Here is a 10,047-nt window from a genome sequence, read left to right on the forward strand (position 1 = left end):
TTAAAAACGACATGGTTGAGGGAATCAACCATAGTTTGTCTAGAGAAGATACTCAAAAGGTTTGCGAAAGCTGTTTAGCGGGGAAGCAAAGCAGCAAACGATTTGAGCACCAGGAACTTCCAAGATCAAGCAGGCCGCTTGAAATTATACATTCCGATGTTTGCGATCCCATGGAAGTAAAAACGTATAATGGCTACCGGTATTTTGTTACATTTACCGATGATTATACGCACTTTACTCTTGCTTATTTGATGGCACGAAAAAGCGAAGTTATCGAGAAATTTCAAGAATTCAAAGCTTTGGTTGAAGGACACTTTGGGCGAAGTATATCCAAACTACGGTGCGATAATGGTGGTGAATACATTGGAAATGAATTCAAAGACTTCTGTAAAGAAAATGGAATTCAAATGATTTTCACAGTACCATACACACCACAACAAAATGGAGTTAGCGAAAGGATCAACCGAACTTTGATGGAGAAGGTTCGTGCAATGTTACACGGAAGTGGAATGCCAAAGGAAATGTAGGGAGAAGCATTGCATTGTGCTGTTTACATCACGAATAGATGTCCCACCAATGGACTTGTACACCCAAAACAGGGAAATAAGCGCGCTTGCGCTCACGGCATTTTGTGCACGGAACATGCATGTAATGTGCGCGAAACGTGCTTATCCGATGGCGCACAAACGCTCACGGACGGTAAACCGCATACATGCATCGCAAAAACAGTATCGCGACACAAGACCCACTTCTGAACTACTCGATTACCGAACTCGATTCCCTGCTATTGATGATGCACACACACTGGTACTGTATGGAAAGTTGAAACAGTTTCCGTACTGTATAAGCAACGCTTGAGTGTGTGTGACCAAAATAATTAAAATCAGTTTGTTTTTTACCATCGTCGTCGCTGGTTGTCGGTTTGCGGCTGGATAGAGAAAAACGGAACTAAACGCGTTTTTTATTACTTTAGTAGTTTGTATACTTAAACGTATAACATTTTAGTGAAGGAAGTGTTTACGGAGTGGTGAGTACATGGTGATATAATGATTTGGAATGGTCAGGAAACGCGGACGGATCGGTCTTCGTCGGTGGCGGTCGCGGATCGTACCTTGCGTTCTTGCGTTTCGACGGTTTCGACTTTTGGGAAAGTGTTTTGCATCCGCCGTTTTCTAGCAACGACATGCTTTTGACGAAGAATAGCTTGGAAGAAGTTTGTTGCATAGTGGAGGGCTTTTTTTTACAAGATTTGAAAATGCAACATCAAGCAGAAGGCAAGATAGACCGCGATCGGTCTGAGTGGTAAGTGCAAAAAAGTGCAGTGAAGTGGTATCAGAAGCATTATCAGTTTTTCCTTATGTGATATGAAAATATTTAAAATAAAGCAGAAAAAATGATTATTTATTGATCCACTGATCTATTGGGATCAACCGCTTCAATTTCTTCAGGGATGACCTTGGAGATGTCTTGGAGTCAAAGACCACGAACTGGATTAGCTGACTGGATTTGAATATCCTGAAAGGTAAGGAGACAGGTTCTGATCACTGTTGAAAATTTCTTTGACAATTTCCTTGGGATACCTTTGAGAATTTCTTCGGTAATTTTGCTAAATCCTCGGGAAATGTATTTCGTAATTTCCTCTCCAATTCATTCGTGAATCCCTGATCATATTTTTTCTGAGTGTGTTTGACATTGTTTTGGAAATTCCTTTGGCAATTTCTTTGTTATTTGTTTAAATTTTTTTCAAAATATTTTTGATAATTCCTATGCATATTTTGTATTGCTTCTAGATCTGCATCTTCAAAGTTTGATAGCAATGACTGATGATTGTGATGATACCCCGTAAAGCTGTAAGACATTTCTCGATAACATTCTTACAAATTGTCTTTGTCCTTATTTTGAGAATTAATTCGTGTTTTTTTTTTATTTCATGAGCGATTTTTTTGTGAATTCTCTCGAAATTCCTTCGGCAGATCCTTTATTTTTTTTTAGTTCATATAAAAAACTCGGCATTATTATTAGAAATTATTTCATTAATTTTATTAAGAACTTCTTGATAAATTGAGAATTAGTTTAGCAAAAATATTGGACAACTAGGAATTACTTTGATAATTTCTTCTGAAACATCTCTGGAAACTCCTATGGCATTTGATTCCTCCAGGATTTTCTCCGGGTAAGCCTATAAAAATTCTCCAGAAATTCTCCAAACAATCCCTCCAGAAGTTCTTTCAGAAATTTCACTAGGAATTCCTCCAGAAATTCCTTCAGGAAGCCTGACATGTTTCTTTAGAAATACCGTAAAGAATACTTCAAGAATTTCTCCAATAATTCCTCCAGAAATACCCTCCGGAATTTCTTGTGGGAATTCTCTAGAGCTTTCTCCAGGTATTCCTCCAGAAAAGAATTTTCAAAATAATTGTCGATGTCAATTTCAATTCAATTTCAAATTGCCGCAGTAATTACTAAAAATGTATTAAAAGAAATTTTGTAATAATTTGCTAAGGAAATCTCAAAGGAATTTCTAAACAAATTGTCGAATCCAATTTCAACTGAATTTCAAACAATATTGCCGAAGAAATTTAAAAAAGCAAAAAAAAAAATTGAAGAAATTTCAGAAGTATTTGCAAAAGAATTACCAAGAGTTAGTCAAATTAACCCTAGAAGGGATACCTGGGGTCCATTGGACCCCAGGCGCCTTTCAGAGCTCGTCTTCGATGGAACACACTCAGCGAGGTGACGAAACTGAGGCCATGAAGGTATCCCTTTTAGGGTTGAATTTGTTCTCAAATTTAAAATATATTTTCGATGTAGGCAATTCTCTAATAGTTTGCCCAAAGCAATCTCAGAAAAAAAATTACAAATGAATTGCCCAAGTCAACTATTGAAGGTATTGCAAAAGTTATCATTGAAAAATAAGTTTTAGTAAACTTCTGAAGGAAGTCCTAAGGAACTTGGAATCTCAATGGAATTTTCGATCAAATTGATGTAGCCAATTTGAACTGATTTTCCGACAGAATTGCCGAAGCAAATTCCAGAATAATGAGGGAATTTCCAAAGACTAAAGAGAAAATCACAAAAAAAAAATCAGAAGGATTGTTAAAGAAATCAACTAAAAATAATAAAGTTACCAAAAACAAATGGAATTTTTTTTTCTTAAAGATTATCTGTAGTTTTACTTGATAAATATTGCCTAGTGATTTTCAAAACCAATAGCTACCGGAGTTTTCTAAGATATTTCGGAGGGAATTGCTGAAGAAACTGCCTACGAATTTCCTGAGTTAAAAAAAATATCGCAAACAAAGAAGGAGAGAAATATTTGAGGCTTCCTGAAGGAATTTCTGGAAAAATTTGGCATTGTTTGAGAAATTTCTGGAGAAATTTTTTAGGCTAACCTGGCGAAACTCCTCGACAGAGGAATGTCTCCTGGAGGAATTTCTCATGGAATTCCAGGAGAAATTTCTTATGGAAATCCTCAAGGAATTCCTGGAGGAATTTCTGGACAAATTTCTGGAGAATCCTTGGAGAAATTCCTGGAGAAAATTTTGCAAGAATACCTTGAAGAATTTCTGGAGGAATTCTTTGAGGAATTAATGGAGATTTTTTTTAATATAAAAAAAAGTTTCTGGAGAATTTTTTAAGAATTTCTACAGAAACTCATGGATGAATCCCTGGATGAATTTCTCAAAGAATTTCTGGAGGAGTTTCTGGAAGAGTGCCAGGAGAAATTCTTCCAGGATTTGCTGGAGAAATTTTGGAGGAATTCAGGCTGGAATTCCAAGAGGATTTTCTGGAGGAATACTTGCAGGAATTCTTGGAGGAATACCTGTAGGAATTTCTGGATGAAGTCCTGGGGAAATTCCTGCAGGAAACCCTGTAGAAAAACTTGGAGGTGTTTCTGGAGGAACTCTTGAAGGAATTTTAACAGAAATGTATGGAGTAACCTTCAGAAATTTCTCCAGGGATTGTTCCAGGATTTTCATCAGGTATTCCTTCAGAACTACCTCTAACAATTTCTGCCAGAATTCCTCCAAGATTTCTTCCAGGATTTCCTCCAGGAACTCTTCTACGGATTCCTAATGGAGTTTCTCCCGAAGCTCTTCCAGGAATTTTTCGAGAAATTCCTTCAGGGATTCCTCCTTTGAATTTCTTCAGAAATTTATCTAGAAATTCCTCCACAAATTCCTCTAAAAATTCCTTAAGAAATATCCAGGGATTTCTCCAGAAAATCTTAAAGAAATTCTTACCAGAATTCGTCCAAAATTTTCCCCATGAATTGCTCCAGAAAACCTTTAATGAAATTCTCCCGGAACTCTTCCAGGAATTCTTCAAGAAATTTCTCCAGGAATTCCTCGAGAAATTCCACAAGACTTTCTCCAAGATTTTTTTCAGGGATTCATTCATGATTTTTTCAGAAATTCCTTATAAGTTTATCCAAATATTCCTCCACGAACTCCTTCAGAATTTCCTCGGCGAGTTCCTCCAGGAAGCTTCAAAGAATTCTCCAGATATTCCACTCAAAATCCCTTCAGGAATACCTCCAGATATCCAGGGATTCAGGGATTTGTCCAGGGATTGCTCCAGGAATTTTCTCCAGAAAATCAAGGTTCATCAAAGGTTCATCAAAAATATTTTTCCAGAAATTCCTCCAGAAATCGGATAGGCTTACGTATTTATACTTCAGTAATTCCTCAAGGAATTTCACCATAAATTTCTCCAAAAATTTCTTAAGGAATTTCTCCAGAAAATCCTATAGAAATTTCTGCCAGAATTCCTCCAACATTTCCTCCAGAGCATCCTCCACGGATTCCCCGAGAAAATTCTAAAGGAATTTCTTCCGGCACTCTTCCAAGAATGCCTCCATAAATTCCTAGAGAAATTCCTCTAAAGATTCCTCCAGGAATTTCTTCAGGAATTTATCCAAGAATTTCTTCAATAATTTCTGCAGAAATTCCTCCCGGAATTCATCTAAAAATTTCTTCAGGAATTCCTTAAGATAGGCTCACATATTTCTGCTTCAGTGAAATCAATTCCTCCAAATTTTCCTCTAGGAATTTCCCCAGAAATTACTCCAGGGATTTATCCAAGATTTTCTTCAGAAACTCCTCAATGAATTCCTTCAAAAATTTCTCTAGGAGTTCCTAAAGGAAGCCTCAAATATTTCTCCAGAAATTCCTCAAAGAATTTCTGCAGGAATACCTTCAGTAATTCCTCAAAGAATTCCTCCATGAATTACTCCATAAATTCTGTCAGAAATTCCTACAGAAATATTGGATTGCTCCAGGAATTCCTCCAGGTATTCTTCTAGAAAATCCTCTAGAATTTTCTGCAAAAATCCTCCAATAATTCCTTCAGGCATTCCTCTACGGATTCCTCCAGAAAATCCTAAGAAAGTATCTCCTAAAACTCTTCCAGGAATGCCTCTAGGAGTTCATCGAGAATTTTCTCCAGAAATTTCTCCATGGATTCCTCTCGAAATTTCTCCAGGACTTTCTTCAGAAATTCCTCCAGGAATTTATCAATGCAATTCTCCAAAAAAAATCCTCAAACATTTCCTCCAGAAATTCATTCTGGAATTTCTGCAGAAAATCCTCGAAGAGTTTTCCAGTCATTCCTCCATAAATTCCACCAGGAATCCTCAAATATTTTTCCAGAAATTCTTCAAAAAAATTCTCCAGGTTTTTCTTAAAGAATTCCTCCTGGATTTTTTTTGGTCCAGAAAACCTTTAATGAAATTCTCCCGGAACTCTTCCAGGAATTCTTCGAGAAATTTCTCCGGCAATTCCTCGAGAAGTTCCTCCAGGAACTTCCACAAGAATTTCTCTAAGATTTTTTCCAGGGATTCATTCATGATGTTTTCAGAAATTCCTTATAAGTTTATCCAAAAATTCCTCCACGAACTCTTTCAGAATTTCCTCGGCAAGTTCCTCCAGTAAGCTTCAAAGAATTCTCCAGATATTCCACTCAAAATCCCTTCAGGAATTCCTCCAGATACCCAGGGATTCAGGGATTTGTCCAGGGATTGTTCCAAGAATTTTCTCCAGAAAATGCTTATGAAATTTCACTCGCAACTCTACCAAGAATTCCAGGAAATCCTCTATAGATTCTTCCAGGATTAGCTCCAGGTATTTCATCAAGAATTCCTTCAGGGATTCATCAATGAATTTTTTTCAGAAAATCATCAAAAAATTTTTCCTCAAATTCCATAAAAAAAATCCTCCAGACATTCCTCTAGGAAGCCTCAAAAATTTCTCCAGAAATTCTTAACCTTCCGTAACTCGCGCGGTTGACTACCTGCGTCAGCACCACGCTAATGCTGAGTACAAAAAGCGAGATTTTTTCAACGTGTTGTACAAAATACAACAGCGCGATCGCTCGAGGGTTAAAAAAAACTCCTCCAGAAATTCCTCCAGTAATTCTGAGAGGAATTCCTCAAAAAAAATTCTCTTAAAATTCCTTCAAGAATTCCTTCAGAAACATCTTAAAGTTTTTCTACAAGGATTCTTCCAGAAATTTCTCCAGGAATTCCTAAAGGTTTCCATTCAGAAAATCCTTTAGGAATTTCTGCCTGAATTTTTCCAAGATATCCTTTACGGATTCCTCCAGGAATTCCTCCACGTATTCCTCCTGAATATCCTGAAAAAAAAAAATCTCCCAGAACTCTTCCAGAAATTCTTCCAGAGATCCATCCAATTTCTTTAGAAATTGCTCAAAAATTCTTTCAGAAGCTCCTTCAGAAATAAAAAAAAAATCTCCGGGAATTCTTCAAAGAATTCCTCCACAAATTCCTCTAGGAACTCTAACAGGGATTGCTCCTGGAATTTCTTCAGGGATTCTCCAGGAATTTCTTCAGAAATTCCTACAGGAATTCCTCCAGGTATTTCTCCAGGAATTCTGTCAGAAATTTATCTAGGATTTCCATCAGACATCTTCCAGGAGGCATTCCTCTAGGAGTTTCTCCAAGTAATTTTAAAAAATTTCTGCGGAAATTCCCCAAATAATCCCTCCAGGAATTCCTCCAGCAATTTATCTAGGAATTCCTCCAGAAATTCCTTCAGGGAGCCTCGAATATTCCTCCACACATTCTGCATAGAATTCTCCCAGGAATTCCTCCAGTAATCTTTTAAGGAATCCCATAAATTTCTCTTGAAATTCCTTCACGAATTCCTCCAGAAACACCTCCAAGTTTTTCTACAGGTATCATTCCAGGTATTTTTCCAGGGAATCCTCCAGGAATTCCTTCAGAAAATCCTCTAGGAATTTCTGCTTGAATTCCTTCAAGATTTCCTATAGGGATTCCTCCAGGAATTCCTCCACGGATTCCTCCAGAAAATCCTTAAAAAATCTCCCAGAACTGTTCCAGGAATTCCTCCAGGAATTCTTCGAGAAATTCCTCCAGGGATCAATCCATAAATTTCTTTAAAATATTCCTCCAGAAGCTCTTTCAAAAATAAAAAATAAATCCCCAGAAATTCCTCAACGATTTCTTGCAGGGATTATTCCTGAAATTTTCCAGGGATTGTCCAGGAACTCCATCAGAAATATCTCCAGGAGACATTCCTCCAGGATTTTCGCCGGGTAAGCCTAAACAATTTCACTAGGAATTTCTCCAGAAATTCCTTCAAGGAACCTCAAATGAACCTCCGGGAATTCCTTCAGGGATTCCTCCAGGTATTCCCTCTAGCATTCCTCAAGAAAATCCTGTTGGATTTTTTGCCAGGATTCCTGCAGGAGTTTCTGTAGGAATTTCTGCAGAAATTTCTTCAGGGATTCATCTATGATTTTTTTCAGAAATTCCTCTGGAATTCCTTCTAGAAGTTCCTCAAAGAAGCTTGAATTTTTTGTCCCGAAAGTCCTTAAAAAAATCCTTCAGGAATTCCTTCGGTAATTCCTTAAAGAATTCCTCCATAGATTGCTCCAAAAAAAGTTTTCAGAAATTCCTCCAGAAATATTTTCTTGCTCCAATATCTGCTGATTTTTTGTATACCCCGCACACTGGGGCAGGATTGAAAATACTCTTCTGAACGGTAGCATAATTTTCTTACGTTATTCGCATAAAAATCCTATGAGTTATTCTGCCATCTTTCATGTTAGCAAACATTCCATAAAACGAGTCAATGTTCAAAGAAATTGCTGAAAGAAGTGTCAACGTGATTGGTGTAGGAATTAAAGGCCAAACCAAACCAAAGGAAGTCTTGAAACAATTGCCAACGGAATTCCTTATCAATTGCCGAAGAAATTTTTGAAGCAATTGCCGAAAGAAATTACCCATACCTATTACCCATTACACATAACCCATAGAGGAATTACCATGAAAGTTCACAGAGAGTTTTAAATAATTTTCCAAACTAAATACTATATGAGTTGCCGAAGAATTTCCCGTTAGTAAATGCCTTAGGGATTCTCGAAGAAATTGTTGAAAGCTTTAGAATTTAAAGTACATCACTGGAAAATTTCACAAATAATTTTCCCAAGCAATTGCCAACAGGATCTATAAAGAACTAACCGAAGGAATTTCCAAAGAAATTGACGAACAAATTGATAAAATAAGTAATCCCATCGAAATTCTTAAAAAAAACTTAAAAAAAAATATTGCTGAATAAATTTACCATGTAATTGCCTATAGAAATTACCAAAAAACGCCAAATTTTCTAATGAATGAAAAAAAATGACTCCCAAATGAATTATTGAACAAATTTTCTAACAAATTACCAGGAATAAAAAATATATTGCTGAAGCAATTCACAACAACGTTGCCGAAATAATAACCAAATGATCTGCTACAAAAAATTGCAAAAAAATGTCGAATGAATTTAAGAAACAATTTTCGCAGAAATTGTTAGAAAAGAGTTTTCTAATATGCAAAAAAGATCCCCAAATTGAATTGCCGAAGATATTCTTAAATGGAATAGACGTATGTAATACAAATAAACTGTACAAAAACATCCAAAGAAATTACTTCTGAATTTCCAGAATGTATCCACGGAATCGATGAAACTTTCATAGAGGAGGTATTTTTAAGGAATTCCTGAAGGAATCCTTGGAGGGTTTCTTGAAGGAAGCCCTGGAGGAGTTTCTGGAATAATCCCTGGAGATATTTCTGGAGGATTTCCTGGAGAAATTCTTGGACAAATACCTGGAGGAATTCTTAGGGGAAACCCTGAAGAAATCTCTGGAGAAATTCCTAGAGAAATTCCTGGAGAGATTCCTGGAGAAATTCCTGGAGGAATGCCGTGAGAAATTTCTGGAGGAACCCTTGAGAAGTTCCTGGCGGAATTCCTGGAGGAATCCGCAGAGGAATTTCTTGAGCAATCCCTGGAAAAATTGCTGTAGAAATTCCTGGAGGGATTTCTGGAGGAATTCCAAGGGAAATCCATGGAGGAATTTTTGAAGGAATTCCTGTAGGAATCCTTGGAGGAATTACTGGAGGTAGCCCTGGAAGAATTCCAGGCCTGGAAGAATTACAGGAGGGATCTCTGGAGTTATATCTGCAGGAATATCTGAACCCAGCTAACACAAAGTCTTATACGATGTTGAATAGGATGCTAAAGTGGAGGCCATATGCGCACATGCTTCCATTTTACCGTGCGTACGCATATCGCCTCCACTTTTGCATCCTATTCAACATCATATGCGATCGTGTGTTGACTGGGAAGATATTCCTGGAGGAATCCCTAAAAGAATCTTGGGAAAAAATATTGGAGGAACCCTGGAAAAATTTCTAAAGGAATGCGTGGAGAAATTTCTGGAGGAACCTCTGGACAAATTCTTGATGGAGTCCCTTGGGAAATACCTGGAGGAATTCCTAGAAGAATTCTTGGAGGAATCCCTGGAGAAATCCCAGAAGAAATTACTGGATGAATTCCTGGAGGAATCCCTGAAGGAATCCCTGGAGTAGATTCTTGAGGTAGCCCTGGATGAATTCAGGGGATATTCCTTAAAGATTCCCTGGATAATTTGCTGGAGAAATCCCAGGAGGAATTCCTGGAGGAATCCATGGAGAAATTTCTGGAGCAATCTCTGGAGGAATTTTTGGAGGAATCCCTGGAG

The sequence above is a fragment of the Aedes albopictus genome, chromosome 2 (assembly GCF_035046485.1).
Source record: "Aedes albopictus strain Foshan chromosome 2, AalbF5, whole genome shotgun sequence".
Classification (NCBI taxonomy): Eukaryota; Metazoa; Arthropoda; class Insecta; order Diptera; family Culicidae; genus Aedes; species Aedes albopictus.